Here is a 16,290-nt window from a genome sequence, read left to right as displayed (position 1 = left end):
TTCAATGACGTGCACAGTTTTATTTCGGTAGGGTGAAGTGATAATAAATCTGTGTTTCTTGTTTTTTCTCTTGTCTTCAGGTTGCAGACACAAGACCAGTCGTGGTACACAACCAGTTCGACCTTCTCTGTTGCACCGTATCAGCTGAACCTGGGTTCAGACTAGCCAAAGGGATTTTGATTTATATGTTTATGGAAATGTGATTATAAAAAGAGGAGTTACTGTTTACTGAGTCATCAAGTCAAACAGTGGAGGTGTAGAATTTGCTCCCACCTTCAGATTAGAGAGGAAAAGAGGAACAGTTCTTCTCTGGAACCTTTGGAACTTTTATTGGCTTGGTCCCTGTTGCTGCTGATTTAATCCGGATGCAGAGAACCACAGTGGACATTCGAAACATCTTTCAGCCTTGATCACCTAACTGTAGCGAAATACGGATCTCCTTCAGGCCTGGCGAGTTGATCCAAAGAATCTGGAGCCAAAAGTGAAGGGACACAACAGGTCCTTGTTGAAGACTTGCGTTTGTAGGTTTTGATTTAGCGTCTGCACCTGCATCTGCGGCCATGGACAAGGGCAGGAGCAGGAGGCTAACAGGACGAGGCGGCTGAACGCTAAACGTTAACGTCCTCTTATGAGCCAGGTGCGAATGTGGGTGAGAGAGTGTCTGAACGTGGGCATGCATGAGCGAGGGTGTGCTAGAGTGTGTATAAGAATTAGCTTTGATTGTAGGTGGGATTTCTAACTGGCAGATTTACCATCTGGGGAAAAAGCGCCAGAGGAGGCCTTTCAATCTTTTGTTCCAATCTGTAGGCTCAGTTCTCAGGTCTTAACAGTGCATGCCTGAAATACAAAAAGTTAATTATATTTCCATTTTATTGCTAGACGCACCAGCCAGAATTCACACAGCTTTGCGATTCGAAGACTTAAGGTTAGATCATTACTGTAGAAAAAACTGTAAACGTCAGGGGTTTACGTTACTCCTTTTAAAACCGAGCGATTTGGAGCGGATCTAGTAAAGCACCGTCAGGGGATTGGGACATTTCTGAATCAACACTTTGACTGGGATCACATCTTCTAAGAGGAACAAATTCGCCACTTAAACCAGCGACCCATGGCGCCCAGTTCCTGACAACGCATGCTTCACTCTGTGAGTAAACCACTTCTGCTTCCTTTATTTATCTCCAAATGCATGTTTAAGCAAAATCCTTTAAATGTGTATGTATGATGAAATAAATTCTTCAAAATGAATCATTTCTAAATCCGTCAAGTCAAAATATTCAGAATACACTGATCAGCCATGACATTAAAACCTCCTCCTTGTTTCTACACACATTACTCATTTTATCAGCTTCACTTAGCCTATAGGAGCACTTTGTAGTTCTACAATTACTGACTGTAGTCCACCAGTTTCTCTGCATGCTTTGTTAGCCCCCTTTCATGCTGTTCTTCAATGGTCAGGACTCTCCCAGGACCACTACAGAGCAGGTATTATTTGAGTGGTGGATGATTCTCAGCACTGCAGTGACACTGACATGGTGGTGGTGTGTTAGTGTGCGTTGTGCTGGTATGAGTGGATAAGACAGCAATGCTGATGAAGTTTTTAAACACCTCAGGGACTGCTGGACTGAGATTAGTCCACCAACCAAAAATATCCAGCCAACAGTGCCCCGTAGGCAGCGTCCTGTGACCACTGATGAAGGTCTAGAAGATGATCAACTCAAACAGCAGCAATAGATGAGCGATCATCTCTGACTTTACATCTACAAGGTGGATCAACTAGGTTGGAGTGTCTAATAAAGTGAACAGTGAGTGGACACTATTTAAAAACTCCAGCAGTGCTGCTGTGTCTGATCCACTCATACCAGCACAACACACACTAACACAACACCACCACCATGTCAGTGTCACTGCAGTGCTGAGAATGATCCAACACCCAGATAATACCTGCTCTGTGGTGGTCCTGTGGGGGTCCTGACCACTGAAGAACAGGGTGAAAGCAGGTTAAAAAGTATGCAGAGAAACAGTTGGACTCCAGTCAGTAATTGTAGAACTACAAAGTGCTTCTATATGGTAAGTGGAGCTGATAAAATGGACAGTGAGTGTAGAAACAAGGAGGTGGTTTTAATGTTATGGCTGATCAGTGTATATACAGGATAGAATTTAAAAAGCAGTGTCGTCCTACACTCTGTCGTTCCCATCACTGGAAGAGGTGGTTTTAGAGGGTTTATTAGTCACAGTGCCATTGTGTTATCAAATTTGGACGCACTTATAGTGGGAGAGCAAAAATATCCACATTTATACAAAAGTCAGAGTGGTTTTGATGGGAAGTAGCAGCATCAGTGGTTTTCAGATTACTCTCATCACACTGGACTTTTTTAATGGAAGGACAGAAAATCTGTAAGTGCTGGACTGCAATGGCTGGGATTTGTACACATCTTCTGAAAAACTCTCATGTACCATAGTAAATTACACAATCCAAAACAGGTTTATCAGCATCTCTGTTTTTATTGAAACAGAGATGCTGATTAACAGCTAAATAGTTTTATAACATTCATATGTAATGGTAACAATGGGAACAAGCTTTGTAGCTCTTTTACTTTTGTAAGTAAAAGAGTTATGTGTGGGAGTGTATACTTATTAGTAAACTGCATTAATACGAGGGTTCTTCACTTTATTAAGAATCACTTTTCTACATAATCATCTTCCGATACATTTTTCCCCAGTGTTGTAACTTTTTAATGCCATCAGCAAAAAATGTTTTGGTTGAGCACGTAGCCAATGATGCACCACTGCTTTCACATCATCATCACATGAAAATCTTCTTCCCCTTAAAGCTTCTTGAGCGGTCCAAAAAAGTGGAAATCAGATGGTGCTAAATCCGGACTATAAGCTCTTTTTCAGTCTCTCAGACACGACCAATTACTACTCCTCCCGACCTCACCGTTTCTAACCAAAATATAAAAATGTGGAAACTTTTTGAAGATGCTTTGTACTTTTGTTTAGTCATGAGAAAACTATGTGACTTAACTAGATTCTGCCCTTTCAAAACACTCTCTATATTAATATTTGCATACATAACATTTGTATTTTCTATACATATTCAAATGTTTACATTCTGTCGGTGTGTCCACACGTACATGTGTGTGTGTTCTTCATGGATGAGTGATTTAACAAGTGTCTGTGTTCACAGTTCTGTGTGTGCATGAGCGTATGACCAAATGATAGCTTGTCAGATAGAGTTAGGTCTGGTTTGTTGGAGTTGATACTTGAATAGTCATCTGCAGGTGTAATCATGTGTATGTCAAGTGTGTATGCAGGTGTATAAGCATGCACTGGCTGTCCCACTAGATGCTTCCTTTACTAAGACCTAGTCATGCTTGGGGTTTTTCTTTTTCTTGCCATGTAGGTGCGTACTCACAAGTGTCATCAATGATCAATCTAACGTTTATATTTTAGGATAACAAATATCGTCTGGGGCCTTGCATGAGAGAAGAGTCAGCTGGCTCAACTTTTGTTCTGGCAAGCCTGGTGTTGACCTCTAATAGACCACTGAAGTCGTGTCGTCATTTTGTAGGCCACGCCATGTTGTTATGCCCATATTTGGTAACCCGGGTCTAAGAGAAATTTTGAATGGGAAATATGAATGGAGATTTCACAAATTGCCTCTCTCGCATCCTGTAGTCATAAAAAATGTTCCAGAGCTGTTACGTTCGTTTTATGGAGATTATTCTGTCTATTATCACTGGATCCTCTGAATTATGAAGTCGTTAAAGAGTCAAAATATGAATATTGCTACATGTAAGCTAATGCTACTGCGCACTGAAGTGACGTCACTAGACTGGAAGCCTCTTAATGTTTTCTTTTTCTTTTTTCTTTTATAAGCCTCTTAAATGAGCGCACGAAGCAGCGCGATTCACCAGAGTAACAGTGGAGTGATATTCACAAGTTTTACTTTATATTTTTAGTAGGTAGCTACATTAAAGTAGAAAGCAAGGATGGTCGGGTGTTACGCCTTTGGTTGTACTCACCAAAAGCGAGCCGCTCGTTCCGTTGATTTGATTGGTGTAGTTCAGTGACGTCTAATTAATGTGCAGTAGCATTAGCTTTCGTGTAGCATTATTAGTATTACGACCCTTTAACAACCTCGTAATTCAGAGGATCCAGTGATATACAGGAGAAAAATTTACACAGGACAAAACGTACAGGGTTCTGAAAATGTTTATTTAGCACAGGATGCGTTAGAGTCGATTTTTTAAAAACCCCGTTCATTTTTCCCATAGGAAATCTGAGTTAGACCCGGGTGTCCAAATATGGGCATAACGAGGACTACAGAATGACGCACGACTTCAGTGGTCTATGGGGCTGTTTTTTGTGTTGTGTTTTTTGCTAGCAAACAGCCTAGCTAACAATCTTGTGATGTTTAAACTGTATATGTGACTTTTAAAGTGACTTTATAAGTGGGTTAATTGTTAAGGCATGATGGGCAGGAGCTTCAGGTGCAAAGCCAGCTAAACTGGTAAAGTTTCAAGATGAACTGTAACAGATGATCAGTATTTACTTTATGTGAATGCCTCCTTAAATTTAAACTAATGACTTTTAAATGAAGAAAGGGATTTGTGACAGGATTCATGTGATCTTAGTAGTGCCTCTGGACAAAAATATTCAATGGTGAATATTAAAGATCAATGGTTTGTTTTTAGAATGACCATTTCTCTGTTGAATATGAAGACCTCCCAAGCAGTTCCGACAAAAATCAGTCAAGGAGGTGGTACGTCATCCAATCTCTTCTTGAGGGTGACGTCAGTATCTGATGTCAACTTCTATAAACTAGTCATATCCAATAGTCAGATCATTGTCAGAATATCTCACACAACGTCAAGCTTTCTTGGGGTTTTTTGCCATGTAGGTGTGGGTAGGAGCACTGTAGTTGAGGCATGATGGGCAGGAGCTTCAGGCACAAAGACTGCTAAACTTGTTTGTTTCAATGATAACTGTAACATCTGTATTTATTTTATGTGAATGCATCCTTACATTTCAACCAATGATTTTAACTGAAGAAAGGGATTAGTGACAGGATTAACGTGATCTTAGTAGTGCCTCACAAAGGATGAGGTGGTACGTCATCCAATCTCGTCTTGAGGGTGACGTCAGTATCTAATTTCCACAGCTATAAACCAGTCATAAACAATAGTCAGATCACTGTCAGAATATCCCAGACAATGTCAAGCTTTCTGCCTTTGACTGAAGCAAGTTTGGCTAATTTTTGACCTCTTTATTGGCAATGTGCTAATAAATAAATGATTTAGGTATTGAAAACTCATTGCCAAAATAAGCTATCAGCTAACTGCATCTGGTTTTCTAGCTGCTTGTACTGGCAACCCTGGTGTTGACCTAAAGGGCTGTTTTTGTGCTGTTAGTTTTTTAATGTAAATAAGTACGTTTGTGTGTAAAGCAAATAACACACAAAGATACGTTCCAACAGAGTGCCGTTTAGTGCCAGCTCACTCGGCAACTGCCGTAACAAGGATGACATCATGATGACATCATTAACATGTGCCACTGATCTACAACTCATCCGCAACAGCCATTCAAAATTAAAACACACACTGATCTACTTAAACTTTTAGCATTTTAAAAAATCATCTACTACTGCCACACCTAAAAAAATAGCTTTATAAATGATAAATTGCTCACCTGAGATAAAGAAAACATATCTTGTTCCCGGTTGGAGATATCGCACATCCTCAACGATTAATCCATTAGTGTTATGAAATAAAACAAACGACACCGTTTCCCGTTTCAGACGTCCTCTTCAAAATCCAGCAGGGTTTAATAATCTAAAAACGTGACAGAACTTTAATGGAAAATCTCAACTCTGTGTCAATTCTAATTGGTCCATCGCGTTTGATTGACATCCACATCTTCCAATTGTAGACACTTTGGACGACACGCCGTAAAGCGAGATGTGTCACGTGAACGTAAGTGAAACCAAAAATGCTGCTAAATGTTCTGTGTGTAAAAGTGAAAATAAAAACAGCAGTTTAGCAGAAGTGTGATGTTGTAGCTTCTGTATTTATTCCTTTAGAATATTTGTTTCACAGTCTGAGCATTGTTATTTAGAAAGCTAGTTTAACCATGGTGCATTGAGACATGTATTATTACTGCTTAGTTGTTTGAGAGGAGAAATGACGGTATCGGATTGGTATCGGACATAAAAAAGTGGTATCGAGCCAGCCCTAGTAAAAACTAGTAGAAGGAAAAAAAACATTACATGTATATGTGACATTGGAAGTGGGTTAATTATTACGTCATAGTGGGCAGGAGCTTCAGGCATGAAGTCTGCTAGACTGGCTAATGTTTCTATAAGAACAGTGACATCTGCATTTAGTTCTCTGCTAAAGACGGTCATATGCGCATACTTATTTATACAAAATGGCGAGTTCTTAGGGCTTATTGTGTCCCAACAGCTTACTTAACAACTTCACCCATCTGTCTTTTACAAATAGATACAAACAGCAAAGTTACATCCTTCTACAGAAGTGTTTCGTATAAAGGTACGAATTACAAAACACATTTTTAGCACCCTAATTGTGCACATTATAGCTATTTGGGCCACTACAACTCCCTTCATTGCCTAACAATCAGTGTGGACGTGCTCTAACCTGGTCCAGTGAGCTGTGAAGAACATCCTCCTTTTAAAATCCTTTATTGGGCGCCGGAGCCCGAGCCTCTGCCTAGCGTCCATCGGCTTTATAGATGTGAGCTCTAAGCCGTGAGCTGTTCGATTAATCCAGGATTGATAGCGAGATTAAAGACAGATGAGTGCGTATTATTAGGGTGTACCTAAAATAAACACTATTTAAGCTTTACGTTAGTTCTCTAGTCCAATATACGTCAGGTTTCATTTCAGATGTAGGGTTGAGCTAGGGATTTCAGAGGATCTGCTCAGAATGATTAGAAAAGGGTTTCATATTTTTTCTGTTTCAAAGTTGACATTTGGTAAGGCTCCTCGGAGGTTCAGGTGTTTTACTACGACTTAAGTGGCTTTCACGTGATAAGTGGTTTGCGCTTCACTCACCGCCAGGCTGGGGCACGTATTGTTGCTTACCGCGGTGTAACATGAGCCTTTCACATGATACGCGGCAAAGCCTCTTTCTCCCGGCTCTGCCACTGAGGGCCAAGCTTGAATTAATTAACACTATTGACAGTAGTAAACAATGACTGACAGTATTGACTGTTTATTTACATGCAGGTTTGTGTGAAGTGTATTTTAGTTCAAACAAAAACGCTGTGCCATTGGTTGTTATTTGGAGATGTGAGAAGATAAAAAACCCAAACCTGAACCCATGAAATCATATTGAAGAACAACAAAGCCTCAAGAGATTCCAGAATAAGTAAGCGCAGGATTGTAGTCTAAAATGCAAACCCGGTCTCACCCTTTCACAGCACTCTAGTTGCCATGCCACATTTTTGTCATGATGCCATGGTTCTAATGTGAAGTGGAATACAACAGTTCAGGGTTTTGTTTATTTATTTATTTATTTATTTATTAGGATTTTAACATCATGTTTTACACTTTGGTTACATTCATAACAGAACAGGTAGTTAGTCGTTACACAAGATTCATTTGTTCACAAGTTTAACATCAAACACAGTCATGGACAATTTAGTATCTCCAATTCACCTCACTTGCATGTCTTTGGACTGTGGGAGGAAACCGGAGCTCCCACAGGAAACCCACGCAGACACGGGGAGGACATACAAACTCCACACAGAAAGGACCCAGACTGCTCCAAATGGGAATCGAACCCAAGACCTTCTTGCTGTGAGGCGACAGTGTAGCAATCAAGGTCAAAGTTCAATCAGATTAAACTGTGAGTGCAGCGACAAGCTGTAAAAACTGAGCGGCAAAGTGGCAAATCGGCACAATGCAGCTTGGCCGCACTTCGTAGGAAACATTGACGCAGCCAGCGCAAAAGTGGTTATGACGCATAGCATATGAATGCATCCTTCGATGTAGACTGATGACTTTTAACTGAAGAAAGGGATTTGTGACAGGATTCATGTTATTTTAGTAGTGTCTCTGGACAAATGGGCGGCACGGTGGTTAAGTGGGTAGCACTGTCGTCTCACTGCAAGAAGGTCCCGGGTTCGATCCCAAGGTGGGGCGGTCCGGGTCCTTTCTGTGTGGAGTTTGCATGTTCTCCCTGTGTCTGCGTGGGTTTCCTCCGGGTGCTCCGGTTTCCTTCCACAGTCCATTATTGTGTTTGATATAACCTTGTGAACTGATGACCCTTGTGTAATGAGTAACTACCGTTTCCTGTCATGAATGTAACCAAAGAGTAAAACATGGCGTTAAGATTCTAATAAACAAACAAACAAACTCTGGACAAAAAATTATATTTAATGATTTTAATTGCTTGTATCGGTGCTTTATGAAATATTAAAGGTTGTTTTTAATTTAAAACAAAGACTTCCAAAGCAGTTCTGACAAAACTCAATCAAGAAGGTGGTATATTTACATTTACATTTTTGGCATTTAGCAGACACCTTTATCCACAGCGACAGTTACAGTGTACAGTCTAAGCAATTGAGGGTTAAGGGTCTTGCTCAAGGGCCCGACAGCAGCAACCTGGCAGTGGTGGGGCTTAAACCAGCAACCTTTTGATTACTAGCCCAGTACCTTAACCACTAGGCTACAGCTTGGCCTCATTGGTACATGTCATCCAGTGTATAATAAGATAAGATAAGATGCCTTTATTGTCATTGCACAGTGTACAATGAAATTGAGTAGCAATCCAACGGTGCTTACACATACAATAAGTAAAAATAGAAGCAAAAAAATTATATATATAAATACACCATACACACGCATGTGTAAGAATCTTAAATATAAAGAATAAAGACTAAACTATAAAACACACAGCATTGAGGTAGTAGTGGGGTATTGCACATGCCCTGATTGGCTGATTGACCTGATTGTATCTGATCTCCACAGCTATAAACCATTCATATCCAGTAGTCAGATCATTGTCAGAATATCCCAGACAATTTCAAGCTTTCTGCCTGTGACTGAAGCAAGCTCGACTAATTTCTGGCCTCTTAGCAATGCGCTTATACATAAATGACTGACAATTTACAGATTCTGATATGAAAACTCATTGCTGGTGTAAAAAGTAATTAGATGGCTATCAGCTAACTGCCTCTGGTTTTCTGCCTGAAATCATCGTTCATAGGAGTCATAGGAGTCTGTTTTCTATTGTTGGCTACTATTAAATACATAACTGGCCAGCACGGTGGCTCAGTGGGTAGCACTGTCGCCTCACAGCAAGAAGGTCCCGGGTTCAATCCTCAGGTGGGGCAGTCTGGGTCCTTTCTTTGTGGAGTTTGCATGTTCTCCCTGTGTCTGCGTGGGTTTCCTTTGGGAGCTCCGGTTTCCTCCCACAGTCCAAAGACATGCAAGTGAGGTGAACTGGAGATATAAAGTTGTCCATGACTGTGTTTAACATTAAACTTGTGAACTGATGAACCTTGTATAATGAGTATTTACCTGTCCTGTCACGAATGTAACCAATGAGTGTAAAACATGACGTTAAAATCCTAATAAATAATAATAATATCTTTATCTTTATTTCTACCTTTCATATCCTTTCTACCTGCGATTAGCAGCTGCAAGGCTTGTTCCTAGCTGCCAGGCTCTTTATCTTTTATTTTTATATATTTTTTTCTATTTATTTATGCATTTTCTCCCTTTTTCTCCTGATTTAACGTAGTCAATTAGTCTTTCCGTTTCGTCTGAGCAGGGTATATTTTGCCTGCTCCACGCCCCGTAGACACATGCGCAGTTCCTCAACCCCTTCTTTTTTGCCCCTGCTTCAGGGGACTCGCATATAAGGCTCCTCCACTTTTACACAGGTGCCTCGGTCTGCTAACCAGGGTCCTTGCACAAAGTTTGAAGACCCCACACACTTTATTAGTCCGTTTAATCCCACCCAGCAGACCCAGTGGCCAATTGTTGTCTAATGCAGGCACTGCCAATTGTGCCCCGGCGACCAGTAGCAGACCCGAGATTTGACCCAGAGTGTTCAGAATCTCGGCGCTGGTGTGCAAGCGAAATATCCCGCTCGACCACCTGGGTGCCTTGCCAGGCTCTTTATGTGATTATATTACATACTGTACATACATATATAAATTGCTGAGAATTTTTGGATGTAAAATGTTGTGTTTAGAAGTGCTCTTTTAAGCCTAGTCAGAAATCAAACTGCAGTCGAATACACAATGCTAGGTGTTTGTATGCATTACGTGTGCTGTTGACGTGGGCACTTCTGACGTTGGCAAGACTATCATCGGTGCCCATGCAAGGTCTGAGCTCACTCGCTAGTTAATGCTACATTTATACACCTCTCTGATGTTCGTCTGCACTGTTGCCATGGCACCGGGTCATCGGTGTTTACTGGCAGGCTGTGAATAAACAGCAGAGAGTAGCTCAGGTGTCAGAGACCGAATACCCAGTTTATGACTGAACGGATACACCGGGGGCCAAAGTCTGTGACCACTGGTGAAATTGCTTCTAAAGTCTGCAGTTTGTTAAATTTAATACAATACAGTGTTTTTTAAATTACGAACTATTATTATACACATATAATAACTTGTATGTGTAATTTAGAATTTCAGAGTTTGTTTGTTCACATTTATAATAGGTCAACAATGACTGCAAATGTATGAACTTAAACAAGCTTCTAATGAGTCGATGAAATCCAAATGCTCGAAGTCGTCTCACCTTGTGCTTCAAATGAGGATCGGACGCAAGATAATCTGACCTTTTGTGCAATGGAAATGACAGGGATGCTTTTAAAATGTGTTTACTTGTGTATTTATTTATGTATTTTTGAAAGATTGTGCTTTGCGTTTTGATTGTCTTGCTGATTATGATTCGTAATGAAATCTAATTATCTATCTGTCTGTCTATCTGTCCATCCGTCTGTTCATCCATCCATCCATCCATCTATACGTTTATCTATTCATCCATCCATCCATCCATCTATTCATCTATCTATCTATGTCTATCCATTCATCCATCCATCTATTCATCTATCTATCTATATGTCTATCCATCCATCTATCTATCTATATGTCTATCCATCCATCCATCCATCCATCCATTCATCCATCTATCAATCTATACGTCTATCCATTCATCCATCCATCCATCCATCTATCTATACGTTTATCTATTCATTCATCCATCCATCCATCCATCTATTCATCAATTCTATCTATACGTATATCCATCCATCCATCCATCCATCCATCCATCCATCCATCCATCTATTCATCTATCTAGCTATATGTCTATCCATTCATCCATCCATCCATCCATCTATCAATCTATATGTCTATCCATTCATCCATCCATCCATCCATCCATCAATCTATACGTCTATCCATTCATCCATCCATCTATCTATACGTTTATCTATTCATTCATCCATCCATCCATCCATCTATTCATCCATCTATCTATACGTATATCCATCCATCCATCCATCCATCCATCCATCTATTTATCTATCTATACGTCTATCCATTCATCCATCCATACATTCATCTATTTATCTATATGTCTATCCATCAATCCATCCATCCATCCATTCCATCTATCTATGTGTCTATCCATTCATCCATCCATCCATCTATTCATTCATCTATCTATCTACAGTGGGGCCAAAAAGTATTTAGTCAGCCACTGATTGTGCAGGTTCTCCTACTTAGAAAGATGAGAGAGGTCTGTAATTTTCATCATAGGTACACTTCAACTATGAGAGACAAAATGAGAAAAAAAATCCAGGAAATCACATTGTAGGATTTTAAAAGAATTTATTTGTAAATTATGGTGGAAAATAAGTATTTGGTCAATAACAAAAGTTCAACTCAATACTTTGTAACATAACCTTTGTTGGCAATGACAGAGGTCAAACGTTTCCTGTAAGTCTTCACCAGGTTTGCACACACTGTGGCTGGTATTTTGGCCCATTCCTCCATGCAGATCTCCTCTAGAGCAGTGATGTTTTGGGGCTGTCGCTGGGCAACACGGACTTTCAACTCCCTCCACAAATTTTCTATGGGGTTGAGGTCTGGAGACTGGCTAGGCCACTCCAGGACCTTGAAATGCTTTTTACGGAGCCACTCCTTCGTTGCCCGAGCGGTGTGTTTGGAATCATTGTCATGCTGGAAGACCCAGCCACGTTCCATCTTCAATGCTCTCACTGATGGAAGGAGGTTTTGGCTTAAAATCTCACGATACATGGCCCCGTTCATTCTTCCCTTAACATGGATCAGTCGTCCTGTCCCCTTTGCAGAAAAACAGCCCCAAAGCATGATGTTTCCACCCCCATGCTTCACAGTAGGTATGGTGTTCTTGGGATGCAACTCAGCGTTCTTCTTCCTCCAAACACGACGAGTTGAGTTTTTACCAAAAAGTTCCATTTTGGTTTCATCTGACCACATGATATTCTCCCAATCCTCTTCTGGATCATCCATATGCTCTCTGGCAAACTTCAGACAGGCCTGGACATGTACTGGCTTAAGCAGGGGGACACGCCTGGCACTGCAGGATTTGAGTCCCTCTCGGCGTAGTGTGTATACTGATGGTAGCCTTTGTTACTTTGGTCCCAGCTCTCTGCAGGTCATTCATCAGGTCCCTCCGTGTAGTTCTGGGATTTTTGCTCACCGTTCTCATGATCATTTTGACCCCACGGGATGAGATCTTGCGTGGGGCCCCAGATCGAGGGAGATTATCAATGGTCTTGTATGTCTTCCATTTTCTTACAATTGTTCCCACAGTTGATTTATTCACACCAACCTGCTTGCCTATTGTAGATTCACTCTTCCCAGCCTGGTGCAGGTCTACAATTTTCTTCCTGTGTCCTTCGACAGCTCTTTGGTCTTGTCCATGGTTGAGTTTGGAGTCTGACTGTTTGAGGCCGTGGACAGGTGTCTTTTATACAGATAACGAGGTCAAACAGGTGCCATTAATACAGGTAACGAGTGGAGGACAGAAGAGCTTCTTAAAGAAGAAGTTACAGGTCTGTGAGAGCCAGAAATCTTGCTTGTTTGTGGGTGACCAAATACTTATTTTCCACCATAATTTACAAATAAATTCTTTAAAAATCCTACAATGTGATTTCCTGGATTTTTTTTTCTCATTTTGTCTGTCATAGTTGAAGTGTACCTATGGTGAAAATTACAGACCTCGCTCATCTTTCTAAGTAGGAGAACTTGCACAATCAGTGGCTGACTAAATACTTTTTGGCCCCACTGTATACATCTATCTATCCATCCATCCATCCATTCATTCATCCATCTAAATATCTATCTAAATATCCATCCATCCATCTATCCATCCATCCATTTATCTATCTAAATATCCATCCATCCATCCATCCATCCATCCATATATCCATCCATATATCCATCCATCCATCCATCCATCCATCCATCCATATATCCATCCATATATCCATCCATATATCCATCCATATATCCATCCATCCATATATCCATCCATCCATCCATCCATATATCCATCCATATATCCATCCATCCATATATCCATCCATCCATATATCCATATATCCATCCATCCATATATCCATCCATCCATATATCCATCCATATATCCATCCATCCATCCATCCATATATCCATATATCCATCCATCCATCCATCCATATATCCATATATCCATCCATCCATATATCCATCCATCCATATATCCATCCATATATCCATCCATCCATCCATCCATATATCCATATATCCATCCATCCATCCATCCATATATCCATATATCCATCCATCCATCCATATATCCATCCATCCATATATCCATCCATCCATATATCCATCCATCCATATATCCATCCATATATCCATCCATCCATCCATATATCCATCCATCCATATATCCATCCATATATCCATCCATCCATATATCCATCCATCCATCCATATATCCATCCATCCATATATCCATCCATCCATCCATCCATCCATCCATATATCCATCCATCCATATATCCATCCATATATCCATCCGTCCGTCCGTCCGTCCGTCCGTTGTTGGCACCCTTACATTTAGCTCTTTGTGCAATCCACCTTTGACAGCATAACATACTTGATGACAATAGAAAATCAACTCACACCATTGCTATGATCATCAGACTATTTTTGTGTGTATTTGGATGACATCTTGGATTATTTTCTTGTTAAGAATTTTGACCAAAAGATCTAAAACAGGTATTATATTAACACATTACAGTATGAGATTGATGTTGATTGTCCCTTTCTTATCCACTAGCAAACTTAACCTAGATTTTAGGGACATAACTCTTCAGACATCGTAAATTTAAAGCCATTACGATTCAGAGTGCCACATTACGATTCTGAGAATAATGAACTGCAATATTTTACTGTGTGACCACTTGCTACAGTTTATTTAAATAATCAGCAGCAATGTTTATGAAACAAATAGAGAAAATGTGATGTTTTCGTTGAAGATCTTGTTGAAGTCTGGAACCATTCCATGTAAGATGCAGGGATTATTGCAGCACATGAATTTTTATGCGAGCTTGTCTTTTTTTTAATAGTAACTTGTTTGTTGTAATTTGAAGCTACATAGTCAGTGCATTCAAATTGCAGTGATACAGAGCAGTGGCTAAAATCACACAGCTAATTAGATCATTAGCTATATTAATAAAACTATTGAGTGTTTGCTTTTTTCCACTCCACAGACTAAAGTTTTTATTTTTATAACACAACACTTTGGGGACTGAAAGATGCATTTATTTGAATCTGTGTTTACATTTATAGGTTGGGTGCTGTGTCATAAATCACATAGTGCAGTAATAAGAATTATACCAAGTCAGTCATTTAATTATTGTAATTTCAAATGAGTATTTCGAAAGTGGTTTGGGATGCAAATGGTGTTACTCATTTTAATTTCATTTCATTAAGTTAATTCTATGCTAGAGAGGAGACACAGCACAACTTACCTTCTGATATGTTTTACCAAAGGTGGCTTTAATGTAAAATGTCCTGTCAAATAATAAGCTGAAAATGTCATTAATTAAACAGTAAGTAAGCTCATAAATTCAGCAGTCAGTCTGGTCCCTATTTACAGACTTTTTGCTAGTCTGGTTTTGCCCGTACATGAAAAGGCAAACCTGAAATCAACATCATTTCACACCTTGGATAATAACTTGGATCACGCAGACAGGCAACAGCATGATCAGAATTCTCTGTAATAAAATCGCAGTTGTTGGATTGGACAGCATTAAAGCTTGGGTGGCACTGTGGCTCAGTGGGTAGCACCGTCACCTCACAGTAAGAAGGTCCTGGGTTCAATCCCCAGGCAGGTCAGTCCAGGTCCTTTCTGTGCGGAGTTTGCATGTTCCGTGTCTGCGTGGGTTTCCTCCGGGAGCTCCGGTTTCGTCCCACAGTCCAAAAACATGCAGTCAGGTTAATAGGAGACACTGAATTGCCCTGTAGGTGAATAGGTTTGTGTGTGTGTGTATGTGTGTCTGCCCTGCGATGGACTGGCGCCTTGTGTGCCTTGCGCCCGTTGAAACGCTGGGATAGGCCCCCCCCCCCGTGACCCTAATTGGATAAGCGGTTAAGACAGTGAGTGAGTTAGAATTAAAGCTTGCATGACCAGACCAACACAAACCAGTGTTGATAAACTACTTACTAAACCCTTTTTCCAAAATAAGAACGTCACAATTCGTGATCTGTATCATTCACACTAAACACTTTCATTTTAATTCAGAAATTGTTTAGAAATTTTATTTAAACGTTGGTTCAAAACTCAGCTCTGCTATCCGGCAGGCTGGGCGACTACATGAACAAGCATTGGCTGTTGTTCATGGGTGGGAGCCAGACAGGGATTCCTCATAACTGATGCAATTACAACCTCTGCTGAGATGAGGGATAAAGTGTTGATCAGGGTGTGGCTCTCCGTACACAAAGCTGATCCGCATAAGAACTCGCCTAGTGCTGGTGAAAAGATGCAGTCGACTACTGCACATGTGTCGGAGGGGGCGTGTGTTAGGCTCTCCTCAACCAGGGTGGAGATCAACATCAGTAGAGAGGAAGCGAAATGCAATCGGGTAATCAGATACGCTAAAGTCAGAAGCAAAGGGGAGAAAATGCATTAAAAATAAGAAAATTGTATTTAAAAAGCCCAAACTCTTGTTTAAGTGTGAAGGCTTGCATGCATGAGTGAAGCAGAGCGCT

General features: G+C 40.5%; 1 protein-coding gene across 1 annotated transcript in view; it reads left to right on the top strand.

Moving 5' to 3' along the window:
* The first annotated feature begins 228 nt into the window (after positions 1-228).
* The window catches only part of grik5 (glutamate receptor, ionotropic, kainate 5), a 187,596-nt gene continuing 171,534 nt past the window's right edge, over positions 229-16,290 (top strand). The window contains exon 1 of the mRNA XM_062992731.1: positions 229-1,144. The gene's annotated coding sequence lies outside the window, so the exon portion shown is untranslated. The remainder of the gene's footprint in view (positions 1,145-16,290) is intronic.

Source organism: Trichomycterus rosablanca, chromosome 3 (genome assembly GCF_030014385.1).
Source record: "Trichomycterus rosablanca isolate fTriRos1 chromosome 3, fTriRos1.hap1, whole genome shotgun sequence".
Lineage (NCBI taxonomy): Eukaryota > Metazoa > Chordata > Actinopteri > Siluriformes > Trichomycteridae > Trichomycterus > Trichomycterus rosablanca.
This window is presented reverse-complemented; position numbering and strand designations above follow the sequence as displayed.